This window comes from Tamandua tetradactyla, chromosome 5 (assembly GCF_023851605.1).
Source record: "Tamandua tetradactyla isolate mTamTet1 chromosome 5, mTamTet1.pri, whole genome shotgun sequence".
NCBI classification, from domain to species: domain Eukaryota; kingdom Metazoa; phylum Chordata; class Mammalia; order Pilosa; family Myrmecophagidae; genus Tamandua; species Tamandua tetradactyla.
The window spans coordinates 115052735-115072386 of record NC_135331.1 but is presented as its reverse complement, the minus strand read 5'-3'; the positions used below and the strand labels follow the sequence as shown (position 1 = coordinate 115072386).

At 39.0% G+C, this 19652-nt stretch overlaps 1 protein-coding gene and 1 pseudogene across 1 annotated transcript in view; one reads left to right on the top strand and one right to left on the bottom strand.

Moving 5' to 3' along the window:
- Positions 1–19652, top strand: part of COL21A1 (collagen type XXI alpha 1 chain) — a 202356-nt gene that overhangs the window by 12452 nt on the left and 170252 nt on the right. The gene's annotated exons all lie outside the window — the stretch shown is intronic.
- Positions 16967–17472, bottom strand: LOC143683294 (ferritin light chain pseudogene; annotated as a pseudogene).

Here is a 19652-nt window from a genome sequence, read left to right as displayed (position 1 = left end):
CTGGAAGAGGACCACAGAACCCACAGAAAGCTCAGAGAAGCCCCAGAGAAGCGGAGAAATGAAATTAAGAGAAGCTTACAGAGAAAAGGCATGGAGAACCTAAAAGAAGATCCATAGAAGCTCAGAGAGGAAGTCACTGGAACCAGAAGCTGAAAGCAATGAAACTCAGGAGTGATGGGCCAGCAGACTCTGGCCATGTGTCTTCCCATGTGACAGAGGTGTCCCAGATGCTGGTGGTCTATCTTCAGAGTCCAGGTATCATCCTGTCGATGCCTTGAATTGGACATTTTCATGGCCTAAGAACTGTAAATTGTAAGTTAATAAATCCCCAATGTAAAAGCCAACCCATTTCAGAGGTGTCCCAGATGCTGGTGGTCTATCTTCAGAGTCCAGGTATCATCCTGTTGATGTCTTGAGTTGGATATTTTCATGGCCTAAGAACTGTAAATTGTAAGTTAATAACCCCCCACTGTAAAAGCCAACCAATTGGGCAGTGGCAATGGTGACTCAATGGCAGAATTCTTGCCTACCATGCCGGAGAACTGGGTTCAATTCCTGGAGCCTGCTCATACCGAAAAAAGAAAAAAAGAAAAAACAGCCAACCCATTTTTGGTCTGTTACCTTCTGGCAGCTTTAGTAAACATGATGGGAAACTCTCTTCTTAAATTACACTGAAAGCTTTTTTTCCCTGGAGTTTCTATGCTTTGATCTTGATTTGGTACTCTGGGAATGACAGGGACAAGCCTGATTTTTTTTTCCCACAGGACAGTCTTGCCAATACTTGAAGGAAGCTAACATGATGACCCAAGTGGAGCTTCATGCTAAAAAATGGCTTCTCTTTTGAGATGGTTTGGGGTTACAGCCTTTCCTTGACTTGTTCAGTTTTGATGACTCTCTGACCACTGCGTGTAGCACTGTTCCTTTTTCAGTGTATCCCAAGTACAAACTAATTGTTGGCAGCCAGTTCCCACTAATAACCTCAGTTTACCATAAGCTAAAACCTTTTAGTCTATTCAGTTCTGCTGTTATGTCAGCTTATTCCTATTTAGCACTGTACAATCCAGATTTTAGATCCCAAAACTTTCATGTGTTTCTTTTGATTATTTTTTCTTATTGATGTTGGCACATTATTGTTCAGTTGAGATCTTTTTTAACCTAAGATCTTTTATTCTATCAGTTAGAATGTCTGGAAATTTGATTTGCAAGTTTTCAGTGCCCTTACTTAAAGTACAAAACAATTAATCAGATGGTGCAACTGTCAGAACTCCAAGACATGTTACTAGAAACCTTGTAGCAGGCTGACTTCAGGCATCATTTAATTAGCTTTGTGTTTCAGCTTACCTTTTTCTGTTTGCCTTTTTGAAATATCATAAGCACAGTATTCTCTTGTTGACAGCCTAGTACTTCTATTAAAGAAGGTATGAGGTTGATTTGACATGATTTATTCTTGGCACTTAACGAACATTGCATAATGTTGAGTGAATCATTCTTTTTTGTAAGTTTTTATAAGGAGTGATGCTTAGAATATTTAAAACCCAGTGAGGCCAGGAAGGGAACCTATCGGAGTAGACAACAGGCCCATTTAGAACAGATGTGCATATACAGTCTAAATACTGTTTTGTACTAGTTGAGTGGAGACTCTTTTCAGTTGTTCTTTAACCCTTAGGCTTGTGGGCTTACCTGTAGGCATATTTGCTTTTCAAATTCAGAGCTATTTCTTCTCCCCTCTACCCTGTTTCTTTCTTGCACTTAAAGGTGTTTTTTATTTTTTTTAGGCCAAGTTTCTGTAAGTTTGTTATGAGAAAAGGTATGTTATGAGAAAACACTTGAAATGGGAGTGAGCATGGCCTATTTAAGGAACGTGACATGACACAATTTGCCTGATGGTAATGGAGGGTTTGTTGTATGAAGAAATAGGAAAAAAGATATTTAAATATATGGGACCTAAGTTAGAAAATAGGTTTAGATTTGTAGTCCTCATAGATGCTGTCCCTGAAGCGTGAGGATGTTGTGCTTTCTGGGTGAGGGCCAGGGGTCAGGTGACTGAGGACACATCTGTTAATAGCAGATTATTGCCTGCTATTAAAACAAATGCTGATTGTGTCCTTGCCTTCAGTTCCTATGAATGTATACCTAATGATGGATTGCTGGATCATATGGTAATTCTCTATTTAACTTCCTAAGGAACTACCCAAATTGCCTTCCAGAGCAGTTCCATACCATTCTGCATTCCTACCAACAGTGACTAAGTGTGCCTCTTTCTCTATATCCTCTCCAGCACTTCTTGTTTTCTGTTTTTTTTTTGATAACGGCCATTCTAGTAGGTTTGAGATGTCTCGTGTTTTTTTTTTAAACATGGGCAGGCACCGGGAATCGAACCCGGGTCCTCTGGCATAGCAGGCAAGCATTCTTGCCTGCTGAGCCACTGTGGCCCACCCGCTCATGTGGTTTTGATTTGCATTTCCCTAACAGCCAGTGATGTTGAGCATCTCTTCATATGGTTTTGAGCCATTTGTATTTCCTCTTTGGAAAAGTGTCTATCCGTATATTTTACCCATTTTTAAATTGGGTTGTTTGTCTTTTTGTTGTTGAGTTGTAGGATCTCTTTATGTATTCTGAATATTAAACCATTATCTGATATGTGGTTTCTAAGTATTGTCTCCCATTGCATACTATCCTGACATAGTCCTTTGATGTACAAAAGTACATAAAAATTTTTGAAGAGATTCCCATTATCTACTTCTTCTTTCATTACTTGCACTTTGGGTATAGGTCTAGGAACCACCGCCTATCACAAGATCCTTAAGATATTTCACTACATTTTCTTTTAAACATTTTGTAGTCTTAGCTCTAATGTTTAGGCCTTTGATTCAGTTTGAGTTGATTTTTGTGTAAGATATGAGATAGGGTTCCTCTTTCATTCTTTTGGATATGGATATCCAGTTCTCTAAGCACCATTTGTTGAAGATGCTGCTCAGTCTCAGTTGAGATGACTTGTACACTCAACTGTTTATAGCAGCATTATTCAGGATTCACAATATGCAAGAGATGGGACCAGCCCAAATGTCCATCAATGGATGAGTGGTTAAACAAAATGTGGTATATGCATACGATAGAATATTATGAAGCTGTAAGACAGAATAATGTCAGGAAGCATGTAATAATGTGGATGAAACTTGAGGACATTTTGCTGGGTGAAATTAGCCAGAAACGAAAGCACAAATACTGTTTGGTGTTACTAATATGAGCTAATATTAATGAGTGAACTTTGAGAGTTAAAGTTGAGAACATAGGTTATCAGGAAATAGAGGGTAGAGCTTGGGTATTTGATGCTGACAAAGTACAGAATGTTTAACAGGAGTGATTGTAAAGACCCAGAAATGGATAGCACAATACTATCTGATAGTAGCACAATAATGTAAGTACACTGAAGGAAGCTGAGTGTGATTATGGTTGAGGAAGAAGGGTTGTGAATATGTATGAAACCAAAAAGAAAGATAAAGGATAAAGGCTGGGACAGTATAACTTACTGATGCCTATAGTGAATAATGATGGTACAAATATAAGAAGGTTTTTGCTTAAGGGAGAACAAACTGAATGTCAACATTGCAAGATGCTGCAAATGGGATGGTTATTAGTTTACAAGCTGCCAGAACGTGATATACCAGAACTGGAGTGGCTTTTAAAATAGGGAATTTAATAAGTTACAATTTATAGTTTCAAGCCTATAAAAATGTCCAAACTGCAATCCAGGGAGAGATAACCTAATTCAGGTTGATGGGTCAGGAACACCTCTGTCAGCTGGGTAGTCATGTGGCTGGCATCTGCTGATCCCTTGTTCTTGTGCTCCGTGCTTTCAGCCTATGTTCCTATGGGGACACAGAATCACTTTGGTTCTCTGGGGTTGGCTTTCATCTCTTAGTTTCCCTTGGCTCTCTCCAGGTTCTGGCTTGCTTAACATCTTATCGCAATGTCTGCTGGTCTCCAAACATCTCCAAATATCTGTCTCTGTTCTCCAAGTGTCAGCATCTGTGTCAGCTCTGCTCTGAAATTTGTCAGTTCTATCATTTCTTCTGTGTCAGCTCTAAGCTCTCGTCAAAATGTTTCCTCTTTAAAGGATTCCAGTAAACTAATCAAGACCCACCTGGAATGGGTGCAGTCACACCTCCATCTAATCAAAAAGTCATACACACACTTGGGCATGCTACATCTCCATGGAGATATTTTAATAAACATTTCCACCTAAAATATTGGATCAGAATTAAAAGAAATGGCTGCCCTCACAAGATTGAATCAGGATTAAAACATGATTTTATGGGGGTACATAAAACTTTAAAAGTGGCACATTCTACCTTCTGAACCTCCCAAAAGACATGTTTTTTTCCATATGCAAAATATTTTCACTGCATCACAAAATCACCAAATATTAACTATTTTGGTAACAATACAAATACAATACAAACTTAAAACCAGTACAAAATCGCACCAAAGTCAGTTATAGGCATGGTCTGTTCTAAGACAAAATGTTCTCCTCTGCCTGTGGACCTGTAAAACTCAGAACAAGTTACCTCCAGCCAACATACAAAGAAGGGCCAGTTATAAGATACATATTCCCCTTTCCATAGGGAGAAATTAGAAGGAACACAGGGATCACCGGACCCAAACACTTCTGAAAACCTCTAGGGCAAACTCCATTGGATTTCAAAATCTGAGAGTCATCTTTCCTTGGGGAAAGCAGTAGCCCCACCCTTTCCAAGATCCTATGTAGTGGCCTGGCTCTTTCGAGACACTGGTGTGGAGTTTACAACCTTGGAGGACACTGGGGAGACCACCTTTTTCTTGGTGCCACCCTCTCTAGACACTGGGCCACACCTGGGCTCTCTGCCATCTATGAGGCACACTCTCAACTCCAAAACAATGGGGTAGCAGCCAGGCTCTCCTCAATCCCCAAGGAATATGCTCCACCCACTCCAAAGCCTGGGGCACAACTCTTCTGGAACAAACCACCCTCTGCCTGTGGGGCAAACACAACCTCTCCAAGTGCTTTGGTGGGTTCGTTCTCCTGGCCTGATTTTCTTGGCTTTATACCTTAGCTTCCATGTTTCTGCCTCTGAAGTTATTTTTCTTTCAATTTGTCCCCTTTCTGCCCATTTTAGTCCAGACAGGCAGTAGATCCATCTATAAAGATCCCGTTAACACTCTTGTTGGCTTTCTATGTATCATAACTGGTATTATACCCATTAGATAATAGGACTTTCCACAGATCCTTTCTGGATAACTCAATCTCGAATCCTTGCTTATCCCGTAATGGGTGGCAGCTTCCATATTTTGTTAAATTTTCATATAGATCCCTATTCATTGAGGTCTCACTTTCTGGGAGCCGAAACTTTCTAGACCACAGATTTCTGTTTTCTTTCTATCCAAGAGTCCTTTTCTCAATTTATCTCTTTCTTCTTGCGTGTTATTATAAACTGTGAGGAGCAGCCAGAGTACATTTTCTGCATTTAGTTAGGAAATTTCTCCTGCTAAATATCTAAGTTCATCATTCTCAAATTCTGCTTTTCATCCCCAAAGAACACCTTTCCTCTAATTTGCAAAGGCACATTCATCATTTCTGTCTAAAGCCTCACTGGAGGTGTCTTTAGAGTCTACATTTCTACCAGCAGTCTCTTCAAAGTATTCTTGATCTTCTCTATCAAGACCTCACAACTCCTCCAGAATCTTCTTCTCACCCATTGTGATGGTTATGTTCTGGTGTCAACTTGGCCAAGTGATTACACCCAGTTGTCTGGTGAGGCAAGCACTGGCCTGATCATTGTGCAAAGATATTTTGTGGCTGATTGACAGACTGGAAGGCTAGCATATTAAGTCATCAGTGAGTTGATTGCATCTGTGACTGATTACATCTGAGATCAACTAAGGTATGTTGCACACAATGAGATAATCCAGTCAGCTGGAGGCTTTTAAGGGAGATGAGAGACTTTTTCATTACTTCTTCAGCCAGTGAGTCTCTCCTGTGAAATTTGTCCAGACCCTTCACTGGAGCTGCCAGCTTCACAGCCTGCCCCACAGATTTTGGACTCTTCCATTCCAATGGTTGCATGAGACACCTTATAATCTCATATTTACAAATATCTCCTGCTGGTTCTGTTTCTCTAGAGAACCCAATACATCTATTTAAAAAGCTGTTCCAACATTATTGGTATTTGCAGCAGCATCTCACTCCTGGTACCAAAATCTGTGTTAGTTTGCAAGCTGCTGGAATGTGGTATACCAGAACTGAAATGACTTTTAAAAGGGGGAATTAATAAGTTACAAGTTTATATTTCTAAAACCTATAAAAATGTCCAAACTAAGGCATCCAGTGAAAGATGCCTTAATTCAGAGAATGTTGATGGGTCAGGGACAACTTTGTCAGGTGAGTAGTCATGTGTAGGTATCTGCTGGTCCTCGTTCCTAGGCTCCACTGCTCTCAGTCTCTGTCTGTGTGGGGTTCCTCACTTTGCTTCTCCAGGGCTGGCTTTCATCTCTTGTCTTCCATTCGCTCTCTCCAGGTTCTGACTTGCTTAACATTTCATGGCATCATTTGCTGGTCTCCAAACATCTTCAAATATCTGTGTCTCTGTTCTCTACATATCAGCATGTGTGTCAGCTCTGCTGTGTAGTTTCTGTTGGCTCTGTCATTTCTGCTCTGTCAGCTCTAGGGTCTCACCAAAATGTTTCCTCTTTTAAAGAACTCCAGTAAATTAATCAAGGTCCACTTGGAATGCATAGAGTCACATTTCCATCTAATCAAAAGGTCATACTCACACTTGGGCATGCCACATCTCTGTGGGGATATTCTAATAAATTTTCACTTACAATGTTGAATCAGGACTACAAAAAATGGCTGCCCCTGCAAGATTGAATCAGGATTAAAGCATTGCTTTTCTGGGGGCACATAATACATTCAAACTGGCACACATGGTATTTGGGAAAAAATACCATGAATGCTTTCTAGGGTCTGTCTATAGTTAACAGTAACATTGTAATGTACTTCCATTGAATGTAACAAAGACAATAAGTCAATGCTACATGTCCACTAGCAGGGTATATAGGTGAGGGATATGGGATTCTTTGTGGAACAAATGGAAATATCCTCATGTAGAGTGTGGTGCTAAAGGGGCTATGTGATTATACCAGGAACTATTGGTATTTTACTTTGGTTGGATTGTATGATGTGTGAATAAAAGTTTTAAAAACTGAACAGAGATATACAAGTTCTGGAGAAAACGTGGAGAGAGAGCTGTACCTATTCACTGTTGGTAGGTGTCATGGTTAGGGAAATGTGTTAGCTTGGCCAAGTTGTGGTACCTATTTATCTGATTGGGCAAGTGCTGGCCTGTCTGTTGCAATGAGGACATTTCATAGGATTAGATCATGAGCACATCAGCTGCATGCGCAGCTGATTCCATTTGTAATCAGCAAAAGGGGTACAATGATGGATGCTTAATCTAATCACTGGAAGCCTTTTAAAAAGGACTCAGAGGAGACACGTTCCATTCCTGCTTCGGCTGGTGAGCCTCTCCTGTAGAATTCATCCAGACCATCCATTGGAGTTGTCGGCTTCACAGCCTGCCCTGTGGATTTTGGACTCTGTGTTCCTCCGGTCATATGAGACACTTTTATAAATTTTATATTTGCAAGTGTTCCCTGTTGATTCTGTTTCTCTAGAGAACCCTAACTAATACAATAGGGAAACAGAGTGGTACAGCCCTTCTGGAGGGAATGGTAGTGATTTCACAGGAGGCTAGGGTTGGTGTTGCTGTATGATCCTGTAACCCATAGTTAGGTGTATGCTTGTAGGAAGTGAAAGGAGGGACACATTTAGACATTTGCACAGTGGTATTTGTGGTGGCAGTGTTTGGAAATTGCAATGGATGGAGGTGACCTAAGGGTACATTGACTGAAGACTGGACGAAACGGAAGAACTGTGGTTTACATACCATAGTCAACATACTGTTGAGTGCCTGCAAGAAGGAATGAAGTTGTGAAGCATGCAATGAAGTGAATGAATCTTGAGGACAGTAAGTTGAGTGAAATAAACCAGAAAAGAAAAGATAAATTTATAATGTCTCATTTATATGGACTAACAATAATGAACAAACTCAGACTTGAACTAGAGAGCATAGGCTGTCAGTCAGGTGGGGCCCTATTGTGGAGGCTCCTAGATTACAAACTCATACAGCAGCCCCATCTGTTCTGGAGTTGTAACTGTTATTTTTAAAATTCTGAGATGTTGAGCTCTTTGTGTATAATTTGGTTATTCCATGGAACTTTGGGTATTTGCATGACACAGAGCTAGAGTTCTGCAGCTACAAAAGTCGGCATTACCCCATACAGCAACTGTTAAAAACACTGAAAAAGAGATCAGAGTTCAGTTAGAGATACTAATGAAGCTGATCTGGTTAGGACTACAGTAAATTAGACAAAAGAGTAAACAATGATATTGACTATATTGTTTTAAATTATTATTTTTATTGATACATATTATATAGTCGCATACCATACAATCATCCAAAGTGCACAGGCAGCAGTTCATGATATATCATACAGCATGCATTTTATCATCACAATCAACCTCTTTTTGTATGTGCATGGGCTAGGAATCAAACTTGGGTCTCCTGAATGGAAGGCGGGCATTCTAACCACTGAACTACCTGTACCCCCTCACAATCAACCTTTTTTTTGTGTAAAAAAATAGCATACATAGAAAAAACTATAAATTTCAAAGCATATTGCAACGATTAGTTGTACAACAGATTTCAGAGTTTGTGATGGGTTACAATTCCGCAATTTTAGGTTTTTACTTGTAGCTGCTCTTGATACTGGAGACTAAAAGAAATATCAATACACTGATTCAGCAATCATACTCATTTTTTAAACCCTACCTTCTCTATATAACCCCACCACCACTTTTGATCTTTCTCCCACTCTTCATTGACTATATTTTAAAACTTCAATTTCTGTGCACGACCAAAGGAAGAGATGTTTATTCAGTGCATAATTTACATTTTTGGTAGCACACTATTTAATTAAAAATGTATAGTCAGCTTATTCAAGCATGATAAATACATGGAACCATGAATAGGAGTGAGATCTTCTTGGTTTGTAAAGATTGCAGGGATGCCCCAATACATCCCAGACTAAGCTGGGCAGAAGATAAAAAAAAAAAAAAGTATTTACAAAGTGTCCTGGAGGGACTGGGGGGGAAAGGTGGAAATATTAAACTTTCTTACCTGGGGAAGACCTGATATTTTCTCAAGCACTGGGGACTGCCAGTTTGTTGGGACAGGCCCTCGATCTTGGTGCTTTCCCTTATGAAACTTATTCCTGCAAAGAAGAAGTTAAGCCTAGCTAGGATTATGCTGAAGTCACCCCCAGAGATCCTTTTTTGTTGCTCAAGTGTGGCCTCTCCCTCTCTAAGCCAACTCAGCAAGTGAACTCTCTGCCCTCCCCACTACATAGGATGTGCCTCCCAGCGGAGAAAATCGCCCTGGCAATGTAAGGCGTCACTCAGCGGGAGGAGCCTGGACCTGGCATCATGGAAATGAGAAAGACTACTTGACCAAAAGGGGGGAGATAAATGAAACAAAATAAAGTTTCAATGGCTGAGAGATTTCAAATAGAGTCTAAAGGTCTTTTGGAGGCTATTCTTATTAGTATATAGATATCCCTTTTCAGTTTTTGACGTATTAGAGTAGCTAGAGAGATATACCTGAAACTGTTGAACTGTAATCCACTAGCCTTGGAGATGACTGAAAAACTATAGAGCTTTTAAGTTGTGAATGTGTGAGTACGAAAACCTTGTGATGTCCTGGGGCCTGCCCATGCCAAAAAAAAAGAAAAGCCCTTGTAATGGACACTCCCTTTATCCAGTGTATCAATAGAGAAGTAAGGAAAAACAAACAAACAAGCAAAAATCAATAATAGGAGGTATGGTGGTTATGGGTTAGGGGAGATATCCCTATAAGTGTTTATTATCATAGTGTATATATATGATTAAGATATTGAAAACATCCTAAATGTGCAATATTAGGGAAAAAGTTGACAGTTTACATTGATTATGCAACTGTGTTAAAAATGTTTATAAAGTTATGTAAAAACAATGAATGTATCTTTAGATATAATAGCTGAAAAACAATGTAAACAAATTTATGTACAGAAAATGTTCATGTCAAAATATTCAAAGAAAGATTTCATTAAATTTCTATAGTTCATTTAGGAGTTTTGATCTTTTATAAATATGAGATATTCCTTCCTTAGTCCTGTTGAATGATTTTTACCTTGAATTCAGTTTTTTTTTTAAATTGTATCGACTTTCTTTTGTTAGCATTTTCCTAGCAAATTGTTTTTCTGTCCCTTAATTTTCAACATTTGCTGTCAGTGAGTTTTAGGTGGATGACTTATAAACAACATATGGAGAGATTACAAAAAAACCCAATCTGAAATTTTTCTGAAATTTAAATAGGCAAATTTAACTGATTCAACTTTGTTCTGGTTTGCTAGCTACTGGAATGCAGCACACCAGAGATGGATCAGCTTTTAATAAAAGGGGATTTATTTCATTAGTTCTTCAGAGGAAAGGCAGCTAACTTTCAACTGAGGTTCTTTCTTACATGGGAAGGCACGGGATGGTCTCTGTTGGCCTTCTCTCCAGGCCTCTGGGTTCCAACAACTTTCCCCGGGGTGATTTCTTTCTGTATCTCCAAACACCTGGGCTGAGCTGCGAGTGCCGAGATGAGGTATGCTGAGCTGCTTGGGCTGTGCTACATTGAGCTCTCTCATTTAAGCACCAGCCAATTAAGTCAAACATCATTCATTGCAGAAGGCACACCTCCTAGACAACTGCAGGTGTAATCAGCAACAGATGAGGTTCACATACCATTGGCCCATGTCCACAGCAACAGAACCAGGTGCCTTCACCTAGCCAAGTTGACAACTGAATCTAACTACCACATGTCTACCTCTTGTCAACTTGGTAACTACATGCATCACCTTAAATAATATTAAGGTGCAAAAAATTCTCTTCTGGCTGAGGAACTGTGACTCTCAAAACAAATTGTCTGGTGCCAATATGCAAAGGAAGATATTCACAGGATACAGGTTTTCATTTCCATAGGAAGAAATTGGAAGAACACAGATGTAAAACCTGCAGGGCAAACACCATTGGATTTCAAAGTCTGAAAGTCATTCATCCTTCGGCTTTAGAAAGTGGCAGTCCCACCCTTTCCGAGGGCCGAGGGCCTATGCAGTGACCTGCCTCTTTCCAAATCAACCTCGGGGAACATCGAGGAGACCACCTTTTTTTTTGACTCCACTCTCTCCAGGCATCAGGGCCACCCCTGGGCTCTCTGCCATTTCCGGGGCACACATTCAACCCCTCCATGTGGTGGCAGCCAGGCTCTCCCCAGTCCCCCAAGGAGCATGCTGTACCTTCTCCAAGGCCTGAGGCGGCACAACTCTTCCAGTGCAATGAGGTGGGAGACTCATCTCACCCTTCAGGATAAACTCACACTCTCCATGTATGTAGGTGGGTCTATTCTCCTGGCCGAGGTTTCTTGGCTTCAGACCCGAGCTTCCATGGTTCTCACTCTGCAAACTCCAATTTTTTCCCTTTTGTGTCCTCCTTTGTCAAGATTGATAGTGGTTCTGTTTACCCCAACTGTCCCTTCAAGCACTCCAGGACTTCTCCATCATTTTTTTCACAGTTCCTCCAAAATCTTCCCCTTAGCGGTCCAAAAAACCATTCCAACATATCTGGTATTTGCAAACCGCAGCAGCACCCCACTCTCCAGTACCAAATCTGTTCTAGTTTGCTAGCTGCTGGAATGCAGCACACCAGAGACAGATTGGCTTTTAACAAAAGGGGATTTATTTCATCAGTTCTTCAGAGGAAAGGCAGCTAACTTTCAACTGAGGTCCTTTCTTGTGTGAGAAGGCACAGGATGGTCTCTCTTGGCCTTCTCTCCAGGCCTCTGGGTTCCAACAAGTTTCCCCGGGGTGATTTCTTTCTGTATCTCCCAAGGCCTGGGCTGAGCTGCGAGTGCTGAGATGAGGTATGCTGAGCTGCTTGGGCTGTACTACATTGAGCTCTCTGATTTTATGCACCAGCCAGTTAAGTCAAACGTCCTTCATTGCAAGGCTTGCAGGCAAGCCTCCTAGCCAACTGCAGATGTAATCAGCAACAGATAAAGTTCACGTACCACTGGCTCATGTCCACAGCAACAGAACTAGGCGCCTTCACCTGGCTAAGTTGACAACTGAATCTAACTACCACAAACTGTATTATGATTACTAATATGATTGGACTCTTTCTTGGCATTTTACTTTATGTTTTCTATTTAACATGATTCCTTATACTTTTTATAATTATTACTGTTACTTTTTCTGCCTTTGAATTAAGTTTGCTTCATTTTATTCCCCCATTAGTTATCTCTGGAAGTTAGTTATATTTATGTAATAATGGTAACTATTATATTTCTATATATCAATTGAAACACATGTTCCTACTAATAGCTAGTGTTTAAAGTCCTTCCCCAGATAGTTTACTTTTTCTGTTTAAATGATTTGTATCACTGTCTCTATCCCCTCCCCCACCATAACGAGCTTCTAGGTTGCGAGTTTGTATTATATTTGTAGAATGTCATTAATTTTTTTCACTAATTTTAGGCTCAAGTTTTATCTGGAAGGGTGACTAGGGGAGGTTGGTGAATTCTGATGGATTTTATCTCTACTTTACAACTTGCTTTTAGTTTGTTCCTCTTCTAATAATTTTTTTTGGAGAGAGTAAATAGTAAATTTTGAGTTCTTTAATGTTCAAAAACAAATGTCTGTTTGCCTAGGTATAAGAATCTAGGTGAAAAAGCATGTTCCTGCTGAACTTGATATTGATACATTGTCTTTTAGCTACACTTTTTGTGCTTGCTAAGAAGCCTTTAGACAATCAGTTTTATTTTATGTATCCCTCCCCCAGCGACTCCACGGAAACTCTTAGGATGTTTGTTGATCCTTTGAGTTAAAATTTTCATCAATTGTATTTTTTTAATTGTGAAAAAAAATAACATATATATATATATAAAGCAACAAATTCCAGGTACATTTTAACAAGTAGCTATACAACAGATTTTAAAGTTTGGTATGGGTTACAGTTCCACGATTTTTAATTTTTCTTCTAGCTGCTCCAAGACACTGGAGACTGAAAGAAATTTCAATATATGATTCAGCAGTCATATTCATATGTTAAATCCTATCTTCTGTATTATACTCTTCCTTCTCTTTGTTTGTGAAAAATAACATATATACCAAAAAAGCAATAAATTTCAATTATATTGCAACAATTAGTTGTAGAACAGATTTCAGAGTTTGGTATGGGTTACAATTCCACATTTTTAGGTTTTTATTTCTAGCTGCTGTAAGGTACTGGAGAATAAAAGAAATATCAATATACTGATTCAGCACTCGTACTCATCTGTTAAACCTGACCTTCTCTGTATAACTCTACCATCACCTTTGATCTTTCTCCCACTCTTTAGGGGTATTTGGGCTATGCCCATTCAAACTTTTTCTTTTTGGAAGGGCCTGTTGATAATATAGAATAGGGGGATGAAGCTAGTTGATGTTTCACCAATTATATTAAAAGAGGTCTTTATTTCTGCATTCATGCATCTTGGTGCTTGTGTACTTTTTCATATTTTGTAAAACCTGGGTCCTTTAGCATTATAATCTGGTAGAATTCTTCAACTTAATTTTCCATTTAGCTGCGTTCTTCTTCAAGTGTGTTCATTATTAAGATTTTAATTTCCCGAATCTTAAATTTTCCTTTCCTTTTTATTCACACAAACTTCTTACATATTTCTCTGAATGTATTAATTACATTTTAGTCTTTTTATTGTCTTAACTCTGTTTTTATGGGTGTTAGTTGCTCAGTTCTTTCCTTCCTTCATGGTGCTGGTTTTTACTGAATATTTGTTAGCTCTTGTTTGTATGCCCACTTTGAGGTTTGCAATTTCATGTTTACTACTGTATGGTTTTTTGTTTTTTTAATTTCTGTTTTCTCTAGCTTGCCCCCAACGCCTGTGGAGTTGGGTAATATCACAGTATCTGATCTTCTGGATATGGCTACTGCCTGTTCCTCTCTCATTTTATTAGGTGGTGATTGCCCTGCCAATTCAGTCCATGTGCCAAATTCCTAGATTCCCCTGGATACCAATAGAAAAGAGTTGTATGATGTCCAGAAAGCCATTTTTACTTCCTCATTCTCCAAAACCCTTTCTGTCTCAGTCTGGAAGTTTATCTGCTAACTCTCCCTCCTCCTGCTCTAAGGATCCTTTTTCTTGCAGTTCCGAATAATGTTTTTTTCTGGCCTTCCCAGCAATACAGACTGTGGTGTTCTGAAAGTATCAAGTTCAGTGTTAATCAGACAATATTCTAAAGCACCTGTAATTGTAGAATGAAACAAAAGTCATTTTGGTGTCTGCTTTATTACTTCTGCTATGAAGTAAACCAAGCAATATATGGACAGCCATAATTTTTCCTTTGGGCCATTGGGTAATATAGCTCTAGGGATCTTGATTGCAATTTTTCTGAACAGCATTTGGATGATGTTATAAAATAAAATCATCTCCATTTGGACACTGTAATTCTGAGACTGCTCTTGGCACTTGTTTGAGAAATGTCAGTTTTCTAGGATGAACCATGTCCAGTGCAGCTGTTTCTGCTTCAAACAACTGAATTTAATTCTATATAAGGAATGTAACCATCTGACTTTGGAGTAAGTAAAGAGAAAGAAGAGTTCCCATCTTGGAAGTTTCTTGCTTTGTAATGGCAAGTTTGATAATAATAATACCATTTTGAGTTTATATGACATGATTCCTTTTAGGATTTCTTTCTGCAAGAAATTTTATAAATATTTAATGACTGTCACCTTCTGTATTAGGGTTCTCTAGAGAAACAGAATCAACAGGGAACACTCGCAAATATAAAATTTATAAAAGTGTCTCACGTGACCGTGGGAACACAGAGTCTGAAATCCTCAGGGCAGGCTGTGAAGCTGACGATTCCGATGGAGGGTCTGGACGAACTCCACAGGAGAGGCTTACCGGCCGAAGCAGGAATAGAGCCTATCTCTTCTGAATCCTCCTTAAAAGGCTTCCCGAGATTAGATTAAGCATCATTCATTGCAGAAGACACCCCCCTTTGGCTGATTACAAATGGAATCAGCTGTGGTTGCAGCTGACATGATCATGATTTAATTCTATGAAATGTCGCCATCACAACAGACAGGCCAGCACTTGCCCAACAGACAAACAGGTACCACCACTTGGCCAAGTTGACGCATGAACCTGACCATGACACCTCCTATAATTCATTCTCTTTGTCACAGTAGTTTAACATGCAGGGATTTAAAAATATCTTTGTAAAGACTGCATATTTTTCTTGTTTTCCAAGGTGTGAACCACCATATTACAAACTGCAACGTTTTCTGGTTCTCTTGAGTTGTTTTTTCCTAGGAGGATTTTATTATTTACTTAGTTTAAAGTATACGGTTGTAAATTTCCAGAATGCCAGGCATAGTTTTATTGAAATTTAAGATAAGAATAAAACACATTGCCCCAGTTGCACATTTTCTCTCTATCCCTCATCATTTAAGAATATCTGTACTAGTGCTCTTTCACCAACCCAGTTGTCAGTTATCAAAATTTAACTGTAGTATTTGTGTGTGAACCTTTTTTTTTGCACTCATGAAACCATATAGAATAGTTTAATAAATCCCACATTTTAGGACTCAAAGCATTCAATTGGATTTGTGTAGTACTTGTCATTTATTTGAAAGGAGGACCATTTTTTATCAGATTTTTTTGTCTTGATAGTTTAGCAGTATAAAAACTATTATGAAAAGAGAATTATCATAATAATTCTGTGTATGTTGCCAAGGGAGCTCTTTCAATGTAATAGAAAAGCATTATGACTTTGATTATAAAATTTTAATTTCTAAAAAATTCATTTGGTATTAAATCTCGTAGATCCAGTTTATAATAATGGAAAGATTATATTTGATTAAAAAACTAATTATTAGTCACATTTTAATGGAATGGATAATTAGAAAAACATTTTAAAGAATAGAAATGTAGCAGTTTGGAAATGGAAGAGATCTTCATGTTCACTTAATTTCCTCACCTCTTAGTTTTAAGAGGAGCTACTGGGTTTTCTTGTCCAGATACCTACTGTGCCTTAATGGCTTCACTGAGTCTGGGACAGCCATATTCCAGCTCCCAGTGGAATCCACTTTACCCCACACCTAGATGAAAAACGTCAGGAAGGAAATTAATATAGTGATTCATCATTTTTTAAAAAAGATCTCTAAAGCCAGAAACTTACTGAACAGAATATAATGCTTCCTTACTTTAAAAAAATGCAGAATTGTTCATCATTTTCCATAGCAGAACTTCCTTTTTATAGGGTAAAAAAATTGCACGCTAGTTTATTTTTGAGGATGGTTTTTGTTTTCTGTTCTTTTAAACACAGTCATGTTTTATATGATTCTCTTAAATCTCAGAATGGTAGATTGCATTGGTTCGCATTGACTCCTTTTTTCCTCAGGAAGCTTCTTCTGGCATTGAGAGTAATTGGCATTGGAGTCATCTGGAAGATAAAAGGTTATCCCACATGACGCTTTTGGTTATTGTTGGTTATTTAGCAGGCTTTTTTTTCCCCCAGAGGTTGGGGGGAACAACTAACTTTTTTTCTTTTCTGTTTTTTGCTGCAAAAAGCTTTGTTGTTTATAACTTGGATCATGGCTTGTTCGAGGGCAGCAGGGTGGCTGGTTAAAAGGATCCTCCTGGTTGGAGGGAGGGGCTCAGGCAGAAGCCTGGGTGCTGAGGAACAGCAGAGGGGCCCCCTAAAGGCCTCTGGGCCCAGGAGGCTCCTAGTCGTGCTTGAGGGCTGAGCCTTTCAAAGAGATACTCATCCAGCCCGGCCTGCAGAGGTTGGTTAGGTGGTCGCCCATCTTCTTGATGAGTTTTACCTCCTCATCCAGGAAATTGTTCTCCAGGAAGTCATAGAAGTGAGGGTCTGTGTTGACAAACCCAGGACAGAGAGCTGTAGAAGAGCCTGGTTCAGGCTGTTCTCCAGGACCAAGGCTGCTGCCATGGAATCCGGGGACATAACCCACTCATCTTGAGATGGCTTCTGCATATCTTGGAAGAGGGCGTGGCTGTCGTACTGGTTTTCAGGAGATTGCTCGGTGCCCTTGGACTTCTCCTTCACCAATTCAAAGAAGAAGTGGTCCGTGCCCTTCAGGGCTGCAGCATCACGGTTGAAATAGAAGCCCAGAGAGAGGTAGATGTAGGAGGTCTGCAGATGCAGGTTGACCAGGCAGTTAACAGAGGCCTCCACAACGGTGGAATAATTCTGATGGATCTGGGAGCTCATGGTTGGTTGACAATGAGGAGCTGACCACACACACACACACACAAATGGTGTTAGCTGGCCTCAGAAGCAGGAGCTGGCAAGAAGATGGTCCTGGAGGTTGCAACTGAAGAGGCGGCTGGAAGGTGGTTGAGGCTGAAGAGGTGGTGGTGGGGGGAGAGTCCCTGGGTCTGTTTCATACACTTTTGAAGCAAGAGAAAGATCCATAAGACCCTGGGCGTAATGTGACAACTAGCTTTTAAACTGGCAATCATGAAAGGTAGATAGGAAAAGACTTAGTAGTATATTTAAGTGAAAGATAGGAAACACTGAAATTGATTGAAACTTTTGCTACACTAAGTAAACAGTTGTAGGTCATTGACATGTCTAGTAGAAAGGAAGTATTAAGAAGAATTTATTCTGGAAATGAAGTTGAAACTGTGTTTATCAATGCACTTTTCCCATAGACAAACATGTAGAACTACCATATTTGAAATTTGTATTTTCTTGGTGGAAGATAAGAAGTAAAGTATTGAGAATTGTGGATGTTGAACTGAGGACAAGGAGTTAGATATAATAGATGTTTTGCAATTGAATAGGATTTTGAAATGTCCACTCTTCCCTTAAACAGTAAAGCACAAGTAAACCTGTTAAAAATTGTCCAGGACAATGTTTTATAAGATATATCAATACAAAATAATGAAAATATATTACCATTTATTCTGGTCAAGTATGCCATTAAAATTAACCAAGAAATTGTATCTATTCCTAACACACTGAGAAATGGGGCTCTGCAGTTTTAAGTAAAACCTCTTTGAAACTTGAAATTTTTATTTTAGCAGCAATGCAAATTAATGGACCTCTTAATACTTGGAGGATGCTAAAACTCTAAGTGGCTACATGATATTTCTCGATTTGTGATTGAGAGAGCATGATATTAAAGAAAGAGTAAAATTTTGACTCCACCCATTGCTTGGAGCTTGATGCCATGGAGGGAGATGATGTTTTCCCTCTTTTATTGTAGTCATAGGAAAGTAAAGCCCAGTATAGAAATTATTATGTTTCTTTGTATCTGGCTTAGTTGGGACTCCTGTAAAACCATGACTTTCAGAATTTTTTGGCTGGAGCCACAGGAAGAAACATATTTCACGTTGTGCAGAAATCTGTATTTATTTGATAAATGTTTGTCAAATATTCTTTCATGATAAAATATCTACCTTTTCTACGGGTATACTCTGACATTTTCCTTTCATTCCAATTTTGGTCAGGACCTGCTAATTAACTTCGCAATCTACTAATGGGTCATGATTTGCAGTTTGAAAGACACTGTCATAAAAATCTTTCCAGAGTTTTCTTAGATTGGGGATGAATTTTCAGTTATATGTGAGTGTTATTAGTTCTGTTTGCCAAATAAACTTCAGGTACATTGAAAGACTGCATCTCCTGGCTAGTTATGGCAATGAGTTGTGAGGGAAATCGATGTGTTTATGGACTGGAGCATTTATCTTTGTCGTAGCAACTGGCCATATTCCTAGGTCAGAAAGGCTCTTAAAGGAGGAATGTGAAGCATAGCCCCTAGACAACCCGTAGTGGACATGGAGCGTGAGCAAAAAATAAGCCTTTCTTGTTATAAGGCAATTATATTTTCGGATACATTTGTTACCTCAGCATAAGCTAACCTATTCTTACAGCATGAAATCAATTATGTGTTCTGCTGTTGATAGGAGTGGACCTCTTTTCTTAACATTATGAAATACAACATATAAATACAAAAAAACCCCAATACATTTTAATATACAATTTAACAAGTAGTGGTAGAATAGATTTCAAAGTTTGATATGGGTTACAGTTCCGTAAATTTCAGAGGTTTCCTTCTAACTGCTTCAAGACACTGGAGACTAAAAGGAAATATCAATATAATGATTCAGTAATCATACTTATTTGTTAAATCTTAACTTCTCTGTTATAACCTCTACTTTTCCTTTGGTCCTTCTCCCAGGCTTTAGGGACATTTGGGTTAAGCCCATTTTAACATTTTTCATGTTGTAAAGGGGTAGTCAACAATATGGGATAGGGGAATGAAACTGGTTTATGTCCTTGGAGATACTGACACTTGGAGAAACTTTTTGGGTTTCAGGACTTATCTGACCTAGGAACCATCTGAAGATTTTGTTTCTGAGTAGATCTGGTGCATCCAACTTTAG